Raw genomic sequence first — 13,462 nt, 5'->3', positions numbered from 1 at the left:
TTTTTTGAGACAGAGTCTTGCTCTATCGCCCAGGCTGGAGTGCAGTGGCTGGATCTCAGCTCACTGCAAGCTCCGCCTCCCAGGTTTACGCCATTCTCCTGCCTCAGCCTCCCAAGTAGCTGGGACTACAGGCGCCTGCCACCTCACCCGGCTAGTTTTTTGTATTTTTTTAGTAGAGACGGGGTTTCACCACATTAGTCAGGATGGTCTCAATCTCCTGACCTCATGATCCGCCCATCTCAGCCTCCCAAAGTGCTGGGATTACAGGCTTGAGCCACAGCGCTCGGCCTAAAAAATTTTTAAGCAAATCCACCTATCCCCACGAATTTTATTTTTAAACAAATCAGTCCATGATGCTGAATTAAACCAGTTGGCCCTGGATAAGGAAATACTTTGAGAGATTGGTAGCATCAGTTTAAATTAATGAAAAGTCTGAGTGACAGATCATTTTAAAGTAAATGCAGTTTTATTACTTTCAAGCACATATAATAACAATGCTGGGAATTGAACTTGGAGAAAGATAGCATGTGTCAGAGAATCAAAGCATACAAATAGGAATCATTGATAATGAGGCTATTGCTGTGTGACTGTCCTGCTAAAGACCATCCTCCTCAAATTGGCTAATGTTCCCCTGGAGAAACTTATCTATTTAAGAAACTCCTATTTTTTTTTTTCATTTATAGGCATGAAGAAAATACCATTAAAAAATCCTATACATGGCTTCTGGATAACCCAGCTTTTTCAAACCCCAGTGGATAGCATCTAGCAGCAGTGCCCTGCTCTCTGGTTAAAACAAATAACAGCAACAAGCAAACACCCTCTGGCCCCTACAGTGATCAACTTTTTCCAGGTTGCCTAGGACTTTCCAGGTTTAGACTTTTGCCAAGTCCTAGGAAACCCCTCAGTCCCAGCAAACTGGGGTGGTTGGTTACCTATCGGTACCTATGACTCTTACAGCTACAAAATATAGGGAAAAGATGCAGTCATGGGGGTTTACATACATTGAAGGGGTGGAGGAGAGCTGCGAGAGCTGCAGCTCACACATTCTGTTGGTTTCTCTGTCTTCGCTTTTTAACTCCTCTTACCTTTTCCTCCCTGATGCATTTTGATCACTGTCCTCTTCCCTTTGCTCTCTTAAATTCTGTCTAAGGGTACAGTGGGACTTCAGAAAGCAGGACTCAAACAGTAGAGTGGCTAATAATAGTAATAACTAACCATTCTGTGGAAGTTCCCAAGTGCCACACAATATGCTAGGCAGTTTGTATGCATTGACTAATTCTCAACAACAGCCTTTTGAAGCGGACAATATTATTACCTACACTTTACTGATTCTACTGATGACATTGAGCAAATTACCAAAGGCCACAGCAAGATGGGCTTCAAACCCATCCAATCCATCCCTTACCCACAGCACTGTCCTGCCTGTCAAATGCCTGGCTTCTCTCCTGCAGGGTTTAAAGCCTTCTCACCTTCTTCCTATTCTTGGTGGAAATCCTGACCTCAGCTTGGTTTAATCTCTTCATCCAGCAGACCTGGAATGAGTGTTCTGTCCAGCTTTTCTCTGGCCTATAATGCTATACCCTATCCTTCCCTTGTTCCCTGCCCAGTCTTGGTCCATGAGAGTAGACGCACATTTCCTGCCTCTTATACCATGCTTCTCTGCTCTCATGTCCTCTCAAGTCTATAAGGCGGCATCCCCTGGAAGAAGGAGTTCTTCTTAGAGATATTTCAACCCCTTGCTAGAAAATGGCGTTCACCTGCCTCTGAGATTAATTCTCCATTTAATCTCCCATACTCACATGCCCCTGATAATAAAGTCATTGCCTGTGCATCCCCTGTGGCGCTTTGGAGTCCTTGCAAACAAACAAACAAACAAAAAACCTTTGTCCTAGGCTGAGAGTCCAACCTGAGTCCTAGCTCTACTGTGAACTTGTTGTGTGACCTTGCACAAGTCACTGCACTTCTGTTTTTTCTTTTACTTGTAAAATAAAGGAATTTGACAAAATCACCTCTAAAGCACTTTCCACCTCTAATGGGCTATGAGATCCTATAACAAAGATATTTGATGGGGGAGGGAATGTGAAAGGAAAGGGAACACCATAAAGCCACCTTAATGACTTTGAATTTGATGCCTTCCTAAGTAGACCAAAGTGAAAGTGATTCAAAAGGAGCCCCAGGGTATAATCATTCTCATGAGGACCGCGGTGAACTCTTCATTTTACTCCTCCAGGTATTATTGGAGCTACAGGGGAGCAGGTAGGTTGGCTGTTTGAGATGTCAGAGTTGTTGTTCTCAATTTCTAATGTTGGAGAGTTTTGGGTGAAACTCACATAATTAAACCTTAAAGAAAATGTTTCCCCCATAGCACTGCATAACTCCAATGGGGCTTCTGAACAGAAAAAAAATATGGAATTCAGTGTCTGTTGCTCCCAATAATATTTGACACAACTGTCCAGAATGAAAATTAGAAGCCCTCTAACCACAGAGATATATCAGTGACAGGAGAGAGACATCGGGGGAGTGCCAAGGGCTGAAGGGCAGGTAAGAGCAAAGTAATACAAAGTGGTTAAGAAAACCAACGGGAGACAGACAATTTTCACCCTTTCCAACACCCTCCAGGCTAGAGAGCTTGGGTAAATTTTGACCTAGTTGTCCTTGTGTACATGGCTGTGAGCTTTTATTAAGTATTTATGCAGCAGTTTATATTTTACCAAGTGCTTTACAATCACTTTTATTTGGCTTAGTAAAGTTTTCCTGGAATCCCATCTACTTTATGATCAGAAGAGTCATTTCTTGTTTGCTTAGCACCTCCATGTGTACGGCCTCACACAATAGACCACTTGTTCTAGCAGGAAAGCAGGTGCAAAGAGTTGAGCAGTGAAGGGCACCTGCAGCTAACAGGGCAGTTGGAGTGGGGGTAGTTTACACTTCAGTTCACCTTTTCTCCCCCTTTGTTATTCTTTCGTGTTATGTTATTGCTGGCAACTTGAGAGTGGTGGGGCAAGGCTTGGGCCTGCCAAGTGCAGAGCTGTCCTGACATATGGACACTGGCAGAGATAGGCTCTTTCCCCTGTGCCAGTGTCTCTGCCCATGCCCACCATGGCCACGTGCTTCCACCAGGCAAAGACTTGGTGAATATGTTTCTTTCTGCTGCTTCAGGGCTCTTGCTGCAGCCTTGGTTCTCAAACTCTGGACATAAGTTTAGGAAGACTATAGAAAGAGGAGTTCTACTCTCTGCAGACAAGACCAGCCAGTGTTCTTGGACAAATCTAACACTTAGCTACCTTATTCTTGGTAGTCTCTTTTCCCTCCCACCAACCACGGCAGCCCCCTTGTGCCAGCACTCTGGATTTTGTGATGTAGGATGGTGTGGCTGTATAGATGTCTCATGAAGCAATACGGCCACACACTCTCAATCACCAGTTTGCAGTGGGAATCCAACATAGTCATCAGTTGGATGTTTCCTTTTCTGAAGACCAGATTTGCCAAGGCAGAAACTAAATTCTGGTTCATGAAGTCCAGACTGGAATTAGTGGGCCAGAACATTGGAAAATTCAGGACCTCCAACTACTAATGTTCTGTGGTTGAGAACAGGGCTATGTAGATGCTTAATAGGTAAGTGTAGAATAGATGATGACACTCAGTGGAGTATAGAAAAGGAACTCTGCTGTTCTCTAGGTTACCCCTGGTTTCTAAAATGGTGTGATCTGGCAGGTGGGACACATTGACAGGTTTACATCGAAGGGCCCAGTGTAACGTAGGTCCTCAGTCAGTGGCTGCAGATTTGGGGGAAAGGCCTCAGGGACAACAGGTTGACAAGGATTAGGCAGAATAGTTTAGAGTCTCCATCACACAAACTGAGCATTGGATGAGGCCTTTTATCTCAGGTCAGTTCAATAGACATTTATTGAGTGCATACTGGGTGCCAGGTACTGGGTAAGGGAGTGGGCCTAGAAATGAATACAGACAAGAGCCCCAGGACAGAGTTTTGCCCAGGAAAACACAGCTGGCAAGAGGAAGTCATACCTGAACACCCGGGGCTCACTCAAAAAAACATGAAATACTGGCTTGGAGGAACAAAACTAATTCTAGAGCCTGGGGCCTGACAGGTGAGTCAGTTAAACTAACACCTTCCTGCCCTTGTCACTACTGGCTCGGGATCTGGGTAGGGCTAATTACGCAGGTTGAAGGTTTGAGGCCTGGAAGTGACTGTGGCTAAGGCCAGAGGAGCTGACAGAAAACAGTGGCAGGAATGTTTAGCTTTCTTTTCAAGTGTATCGGTAGTACCTATTTGCATGAAAACAGTTTGTTTTTTGAGGCTGATAGTTGGCAATTTATTAACCACAGTTCAGCCAGACATCCAAAAGAACACTGAGGAGTCTTTTCTCTGTTTACTGCATATTCTAGAAATGCCACACAAGAAAAAAACCCACCAGGCGCACTTTTTCTGGTTTCAGACTTGCCTCTCTCCCAAACGTGTCTGGAGTCAGTTAAGAGTGATTGTTTAGGTGGACTTTGAGAGTCCTGTTCTTCAATTTGAAGATCACCGCATTAAAGAATGGATGTTTATTGTGGGCCCTGCAGGGACCGGAGACAAACAAAGCAGCATTCTGAACAGACAGATTTGAAAAAGCATGTGGGCATTTTCAAGAGTCATCTAATTCGTTACTTGTGACAGTTATCCAAAGTGGAAGCAGAATATTTTCTGTCACTGAGAGGAGGAATATGAACTGTGGGAGAAGGAGGGAGGGGAACAGGCTTCTGACGCCCAAAACTGGTCACTCGGGAAACTTTGGAGGGCTGCCCTGGGCCACAGGTGAATGATTAGTTCTTCTGTGAACTAAAATTAATTTCGAACCATTTGAAGTCCTTTCTGATCATTTCCCCTTCAGATGATGCCCTGTCTCCTGGAAGGTTTGGGAGGGCACCTCTGCTAAAAACTTCCTCTCAGCTAGGCTTAAATGCTTAGTGCCAGCCATTCACACATCATTGCTCAATCGCAATGGCAAAGAAAGTTCCAGTGCTTTTTCCCTTGCCCATTTTCCCTGATGATAAACCATTCCTACTCATGCCTTGACCCATACTTTACTGAGGACAAAAATAAGAGAACTGATACTCTTCCGTTTCTTAAGTTCTCAATGTGGGGATGAAGGGATTTGAAGCTTCCCTTGGCTATTCGTTGCAAGGTTTATTTCTTCTCTCTCAGGAAGCTCTTTTTTTATTTTTTATTTTGATTTTTTTAGAGACCGATTTTCCTGTACTCCACCCAGGCTGGAGTACAGTGGCACCAACATAACTAACTGCAGCCTCAACCTCCTGGGCTCAAGTGCTCCTCTTGCCTCAACCTCCCAAGTAGCTGGGACCACAGGCATGGGCCACCATGCCTGGCTAATTTGTTTTTAAGCTATGTAGAAACGAGGTCACCCTATGTTGCCCAGGCTGGTCTCGAACTCCCGGACTCAAGCAATCCGCCCACCTCTGCCTCCCAAAGTGCTGGGATTACAGGTGTGAGCCACCATGCCTAGCAGGAGATTCTTCTCAAATAACATTTATTGAACATCTACTGCATTTGAGATTCTGTGTGTGGTGCTTTCATGTGATAAAAATAATAACAGCAGCCCTCATATAGAACTTTCTATGTGCCTGGCATTGTTTTAAGCACATGTTATCTCAATTTGCTAAAATTCATTATATCAATTCTCAAAACAGTGCAGGTGGCATTATTCCTATTTTATAGATGAGGAAACTCTAGTTCAGCAAGGTTTAATTATTTGTCAAAAGTCACACAGCAGGTGGGGGCACCAGCTTTGAACCCATGTCTCTGACTCCAAGGCCAGTGCTCTTTCCATCACATAACTCTGTCTCTCTAAAATGTATTATGTACTTGCTGCCTCAGTAAACTATGACTGCCTAACTGAACTTAATGTCTTACAACAATTATTGGTCATTATTTTGAACTTCAGTGACCTTCATACAATGCCCTCATGTTGCTGAGGTATGTGACTAGTTCCTTGCCCCCTTGTTCTTTGCTATTCTGTTTGGGGGAGGTAACAGCTTCATTCCTGTCTCCCTAGCAGTGATGCCAATAATAACTTCAGTTGCTGTTGTTTGGCCTCTGGGCCTCGGTTTGCCCCTCTGTAAGAGGAGAACATTGGGCTGAATGACTTCAAAGGTCCTTTCCAACCCTGATATTTTCATCAATTAAAATATAACTTAAAAATGGGTAAAGAGGCCGGGTGCGGTGGCTCACGCCTGTAATCCCAGCACTTTGGGAGGCCGAGGCAGGTGGGTCATGAGGTCAGGAGTTCAAGACCAGCCTGGCCAAGATGGTGAAACCCTGTCTCTACTAAAAATACAAAAATTAGCCAGGCATGGTGGTATGTGCCTGTAATCCCAGCTACTTGGGAGGTTGGGGCAGAGAATTGCTTGAACCTGGGAGGCAGAGGTTGCAGTGAGCTGACATCGCGCCATTGCACCTCCAGCCTGGGAGACAGAGTGAGACTCCATCTTAAAAACAAACAACCAAACAAACACCAGGTAAAGATCATGTCCTTTTGGTTTAACTTGAGTAGAACAAGAAAATGTCTGGTCCTAGTTCTCTGGACTAGAAGGACTTGGTAAATGAGTTTGGGGTGATTGAATAAGAAGTCTCTACCACACCTCCTTGTTCTGTTATTCCCCACCCCCGATTATTGAGCTTTGAATTACACCTTTTTCTTTCTCTGTTTTTAAACACAGTTGGAGTCCTCTCCTCATTTGTATGTTCCCCTCAAGGACAGCCATCAGAGAGACACTGCTCTGGCCTAGTGTCCTGACCGCCACGTTTAGTTCTCACCAGCTTGCATACACTTTGGGCTCTGCCTAGCTTGCAATTCTCACAAGAATCACTTTTGCTGTGCTTATTTACTTTTCTCTCTCTTTATCTCTAGCCTCTTCTGCAAAGTTGGTTTCTTCAGAGTAACATTCAGGTGACCTCATCTCAAGCATTTTCTCATTACCTTCCCCTTTCTGCTGGAGGACTGTTCCCCACAGCCACAGACTCTTCTCCTTGTAGTGGGTGATACTAACTTCTCACTCTTTCCTCACCATCTGAAAAATATTATTTGCTTCTCTGGGTTTCAGTGGCTTCCTGATTATGTACTGAGACAAATCTTTTAGTCCCTCCTCAAAGTAAGGTTGGAGACTGCGCTGTAAATGAATTCTAATGCAGTTATTCTCATATAGCTAATGGCTACTAACTGAGATACAGAAATAGATTTACATCACCAAACACCGCATGCTCTCACTCGTAGGTGGGAATTGAACAATGAGAACACTTGGACACAGGGCGGGGAACATCACACACCGGGGCCTGACATGGGATGGGGGGATGGGGGAGGGATAGCATTAGGAGAAATACCTAATGTAAATGATGAGTTAACGGGTGCAGCAAACCAATATGGCCATGTATACATATGTAATAAACCGGCACACTTAAAGTATAATAAAAAAAAAAAGAAAAAGAAGGAAATAGGCTTACATCCCCTGGGTTTCTTTCCTAGATTTTGCTTCCTTTCTACTGAAATCTACTTGTAATTTCTGAAAGGCTGTTGTTGGAGAACACAGGTACTTCTTGGAGTAAAGTGGATATATCTGTTTCTAGCACCCTCCTAGCTTAACATTGGCTCTGAAGTAGTACTGCTATGCAAACAATTATGAAAGACATTTTTTTCACATGAAAATTTTTAGTTTATAAATGCTTTCATGAAAAATCCACAACGGCCGCAGATAACATCATTGCAGCCCTTTACTCCTTCAGCTTTTTGCCAGCACCAACATTGGCCTTTGCAGTCCCCCTGACTTTCTTTATTGGGTTCTTGCGTTCCTTTCCTTGCTTTCCTGAGTCTTTTTCTTCTCATACAGGCCATGTCTTGAAAGTCTATGTTTGGGTTCATTTTTCTTTGCATAATCCAGGGAATCATAAATCATGCCAAAGCCAGTTGTCTTGCCACCACCAAAATGAGTTCTGAATCCAAATACAAAGATGATATCTGGTGTGGTCTTGTGTATTTTGGCTAGTTTTTCCTGTCTTAGGCACTCTTAAATTTCTGTCTTAGGCACTGTTACCTTCCTGGGGTGAAGGACACCAATGACCATTTGTTTCCCCTGAAGTAGTCGGTTGGTCATGAACTTTGTAGTTCAGATAGTTACCATGTTGTTCATGATGGCTGTCTATCCTCGGACAGCCAGGAAGGAGAAAGACATTTTTATTTAGATATGTGCATAAATAAAGAGAAGCTAATTGTTTCTGTCTTTATTAAGCACATTTACAAATCTCAGCTCTTTTCATCTTTGCTTTATTTTACCATGCATTTATGTAAATTAACACTGTATCATGGATAAAGAAAAGGACATTTTCTTAGGCCTCTTAATAGGATGGTTTTTCTACCCTGTTTTATGGTTTGTCTTTAAAGCTATTTATGCTCTTTAAATTATCCAGTTTTTCCCACAGTGATTATTGTGACTAGAATGGGTTCCAAAGAAACAGGTGAAGTTAGGGATTATGTGCAATACTGAAGCTTGTCCATAAGATGGCGCTCTGAGAATGTGAGATCTCTAACTTATTTTTAGCCATGTATAGCTGGGCAGCGTATTAAACTTTTGTGAAATCAAATTTTTTTTGGTGGGGACCTAGTCCTTCTGATTGGCTCTCAAGCACTTGGAACCATTCTGATACTTAAGGGAAGAAGGAAAGTGACTTTTCTAGCAGTTCCCTTGTCCTAAATCAGTACTAGCAAGTGTCAAAAATCAGCAAGATCTGCTTGAGGGACCTTTTAAGGAAAGGGATTTCTTCTAAATGTGGGACTTGTGATACTAAATGTATGTGTTGTTACAAAACCCTGTCTGGGTATCAGATTCTTCATCTACACAGTGAGTGGATTGGACCAGATGATCTCTGAGAGTGCTTCCATTTCAAATGATCTACATTTGAATTTGTTGATTTCCTTCCACTACGCCATTGCTGCCTCAGCCAGAACAGAAATGAGAAGAAAAGATCGCCTATTTTACGCTTGTTTGACTCTATTCCTCTCCTACAAGTGCTCTCTTTGCTTCAACTGTCCCAAGACAAGCATGCCCAGATGTCCTGTTTTAATGAGGTTCCTTTTCTCTTTATGGCTTTTGCGCAGGTTTTTTCCCTCTCTCCCCAACCCCCTCCCCAATCCCTAACAATCTTCCTGAACAGAAGCATGTCCCCCTTTTCACTTCACAAATAGGATTTTCTTAGTATTATGACAGTCATTTTTGTGCTAAACAGATACCAAACCGGATAAAGAAGATGCCGCATGTAAGGTAACACTTCTAACATGCTACATAGCATGTCCAGTTAAGAAAATATTAGATTTGGGATGTAGGAACATCTCTCAGTTTATTTTTCCTCCTCCACTTGCTAGTATTCATTGCCAGAACCATGTCAAAGCTTCAGTAGAGAAGCAGCATTTTGCAGAGGAGGACAATTAATTTAATTACAGATGAGTATTACTAAGTAGCTAACCCATCATTACAATCCCCCATGGCCAACAGTGTCCCCATTCCTGATACACTCTGAGCAGTCTGTGGATAAGAAGAATTGGGGCCACGCTGGCTCCTCCTCATTCAAGGCCTGTCATGAACCACGTGCTCCAGTGGCACAGAGCTAGCCTGAGAAAATGAAATGCTGAATTAATGAATTAATGCAAAGCTGCCGAGGCACCCTTCACCGATTGACTTCCCTCTGGGCTTGAAGCTCAGAGCACGCATGCATGTTACATGAAATTCCCCAGGGGCACATCACACATGTTTCCTTGCTGTAGCCAAGGTGACAAAGGCAGGGATGCACTAAGACATTGTTATCCTGTATTTGTTTTCCTGTTGTCCTTAGGCATTTGAAATCTTTAAATAGTCTTTGGTATGTGTCTAGTCGCATGGATGGTGATGGTGGTGGATTATTTATTTCTCTAACTTCAACACCTTGTCTCCCAAGAACACAAGTATGTCACTGAATAGCCTTGGCCTGCCCACCATGGCCTCCCAAAGTATGGCTATTAAATAGCCATACTGTCAGATCTCTGTGTAAGAGAAGAAACCCCACACACAGGGCTCTCTCCAGTGGCTCTTAAAGGGCAAGTCCAGTAATCTTGCTGAGTAGGCCAAGAGAGCTTTTTGGCAATGCTGCTGGGAGTCTTGTAGACCATTATAAGCAGCTCATCCATTGTTTCCTACAAGGAAGCAATGGAGCGGGGTGGTGAGGAAATGTCAAATATTTAGTTGACATTGTTTCTCTCTAAGGAAGCAAGACCAGCATAGTGGTTAAGAACCCACACAACTGGAGATGGATTCTTAAAGTTCACACTCCAGCTCTGCTGCAGACAAGCTGTGACTTTAGGCAAGTGACTTACCTTCTCTGTGCCTCAGCAGCAGCAAAAACAGCTGCCAATAGGGTAGTCAGGAGGATTAAGTACATGTTTTCTTTTTCTTCAGTGCTTCGAACAGTATCTGGCACAGAGAAAGCACTCAGTAACTGACAGTATAAGTACCATGAGGTGCTTTGGGTGATTTAAAAAAACAAAACCAAAAACAACTAACCAAACCTCTGCCTTCAAAGACCTCACAGAGTACATGGAGTGGCAAATGGAATATACGTAAAAGGAGCACTAGCAACTCAGGGCAGTGCCCACAATACATTTCAATGCGAGGGCAGTGAGGTCACCATGACTCAGGGTGGTTCAGGGAGGCCCTCAATTCTCATCAGGTGAGGACTTCAGGCATCTACAGGAAAAGGTAGTGAGAACTTGAATAACTTCTTTGCCTCTGTTTTGAGGGAGGATACAACTGATAATTTACATTCATGTTCACATCCTCACTGATATACTGTCTTTTTGAAATAGGTAGGTTGGAGTTACCTCACTGAAGAGTAGAAAATAGGGCCGGGCATGGTGGCTCATGCCTATAATCCCAGCACTTTGGGAGGCCGAGGTGGGCGGGCAGATCATGAAGTTGGGAGATCAAGACCATCCTGGCTAACACGGTGAAAACCCCGTCTCTACTAAAAACTACAAAAAACTAGCCGGGCGTGGTGGTGGGCACCTGTAGTTCCAGCTACTCGGGAGGCTGAGGCAGGAGAATGGCGTAAACCCGGGAGGCGGAGCTTGCAGTGAGCTGAGATCCAGCCACTGCACTCCAGCCTGGGCAACAGAGCGAGACTCCGTCTCAAAAATAAAAAAAAATAAAATAAAATATATGGGATATATATATATAGAGAGAGAGAACAAGAGAGACAAGGTTTCACTCTGTCATCCAGGCTGGAGTGCAGTGGTTTGATCTTGACTCACTGCAACCCCCACCTCCCAGGCTTAAGTGATCCTCCCAGCTGAGCTTCCTGGGTAGCTTGGACTGGGACTACATGCACACGCCACCATGCGTGGCTCATTTTTGTGTCTTTTGTGAAGATGGGGCTTCACCATGTTGCCCAGGTAAGTCTCAAACTCCTGGACTCAAACGATCTGCCTACCCTGACCTCCCAGAGTACTGGAATTATAGGCATGAGCCACCACACCCAGCCAATGTGGGCTATGTTTAACCTAGCAAAGTTGAGTTTGTGACCTGGTGTCAACTACCTAAGGTCTGAAGAAACTCAAGGGTGACATTGTGAACATTGCCCCAAATATGTGTTCTGTCATAAGAAAGCACCTTTGAGGAAGGACATTGGTGATGGCCAACATAACTCTTATTAACAGGAAGGATTTCCCAGAGGCCCTGAGATGTGCATGTGAGTCGGGCCCACTTTTTGTTTTTCTATTGTTTTATTCTCTTTTGCCTTTAAAACAACTAATGCCTGTTAATATAATGTATAATATGGTGACTATATTAAAGAATATTATATTGTATATTTGAGATTCACTAAGAGAGTAGTTCTTAAATGTTCTTACCACAAAAATAAAGATAATTATATGAGGTGATGAATAGGTTAATTAGCTGGTTTGGCATAATTGCTTCATAATGAGTACATATGTCAAAACATCATATTGGAAGTGTACATGTATTTAACTTTTATCAATTCTACCTCAAGAAAGCTGGAAAAACATTTTAATTAACGACTATATAAAATCTCATTCATTATATATTAAACTATTATAAAGATTAAAAACGGTCATGGTAAAAAATATTTTAAAATATAGAAGGATATAAAAAAAATAAGATTTCACTAGCATCTCCCTATTCTCACTCACTGAAAGTGACTGCTCTTATCATTTTCTTATGTATCCATCTAAAATTTTTCTGGGCATATTTGAACATGTATAGAGTGTATAAGAGTAATGCAAATGTAGACCCATTTTCACCGCGGATGCTGCTACTTCTATCTGTTATAATGTATCTCGTACTTGATGCCGTATCAACACATACAGATCTACTTTGCCCTATTAATGTGCTCATAGTATTTCATTCTAACACTCATTACTTTTAAAATTTGGTTCAATATTTTGTCTGGCTAAGGAGCAAAGGATAGAGACATGAGAAGCAAAAAAGTATTGAGAGCTGTGGGAGAAGTATCAAGATACCTAAAGGATAGTGCAAGAACACAGAGTTTTTAAATAGTGCCACTAAACTTAAGCGACTATAAGCATCAGTTGGACCAGGACTTTTGGTTACTGCCTTGTGAAGTAGATGCAATAATGGCAAGTTTTAGGCCTAAGACACAGGGCAGCTATTCCCAACACTTCTGTAACCAGAATCCATGCTTAATTTGTGAGAGTCCTTTGAGGATTTAAATAGCACATGGATAGAGCAGAACAGTAGATGCTATTTCAACTTTCAAAAAGTTTGGCAAGCTTTTGAACCCAAAACTGTCTTTTAAAAATGGAGTCACTGTGGGATCAGGGAGCAGTGTTTAGTCCTGGCTCTTTATCCATGGCTGGGAGATAAGAAATTTTAAAAAATACATAGCTAAAGGGGCACTTTTCTGAATGGCAGGAATTAATACAGTAGGACCACAAAGGATCAGCTGTGGGACTAATTTGATTTAATATTTATAATAGTTTTGGAAGCTGGAGTACGGGGCAAAATCGCTAAGTTGGCAGATGTCTTTACACTATTCCAATGAGAATAAGTAGCTTCAGGAAGACGCTTGTTTTATAGGAGTGGACATAAAAGTGGCTGGCAAGCTTTGATATAAAAAAGACCAAGGATATGTCTCTAGGGACACATTCCTGAAGTTCATTTCAGAAGATTTATAATGAACCTTACCTCTTTATCTGCAAATAGGGTCTCTGCTTCAGGCATCAGTAGGAGTTAAAGAAGAGAAGATGGAGTTGGTAGTATCATCAGAAGGTGGATGATATTTAAACAGACCACATTATATGAACATAAAAGAGGAGGCTAGTAGTGAGTTGATTCCCAACAGATAAAGAATGTTCCTTTATGTCTCTTTAAAACAGCCCCCAAAGGC

At 42.7% G+C, this 13,462-nt stretch overlaps 1 protein-coding gene and 1 pseudogene across 3 annotated transcripts in view; one reads left to right on the top strand and one right to left on the bottom strand.

Annotated features, from left to right (window-relative positions):
- The window catches only part of GPC3 (glypican 3), a 461,965-nt gene that overhangs the window by 320,578 nt on the left and 127,925 nt on the right, over positions 1–13,462 (top strand). The gene's annotated exons all lie outside the window — the stretch shown is intronic.
- Positions 7,787–8,202, bottom strand: LOC105554742 (annotated as a pseudogene).

Source organism: Mandrillus leucophaeus, unplaced genomic scaffold (assembly GCF_000951045.1).
Source record: "Mandrillus leucophaeus isolate KB7577 unplaced genomic scaffold, Mleu.le_1.0 Scaffold659, whole genome shotgun sequence".
Taxonomy (NCBI): Eukaryota; Metazoa; Chordata; class Mammalia; order Primates; family Cercopithecidae; genus Mandrillus; species Mandrillus leucophaeus.
The sequence above is the reverse complement of the archived record's forward strand: the minus strand, read 5'-3'. Positions and strand labels throughout refer to the sequence as shown.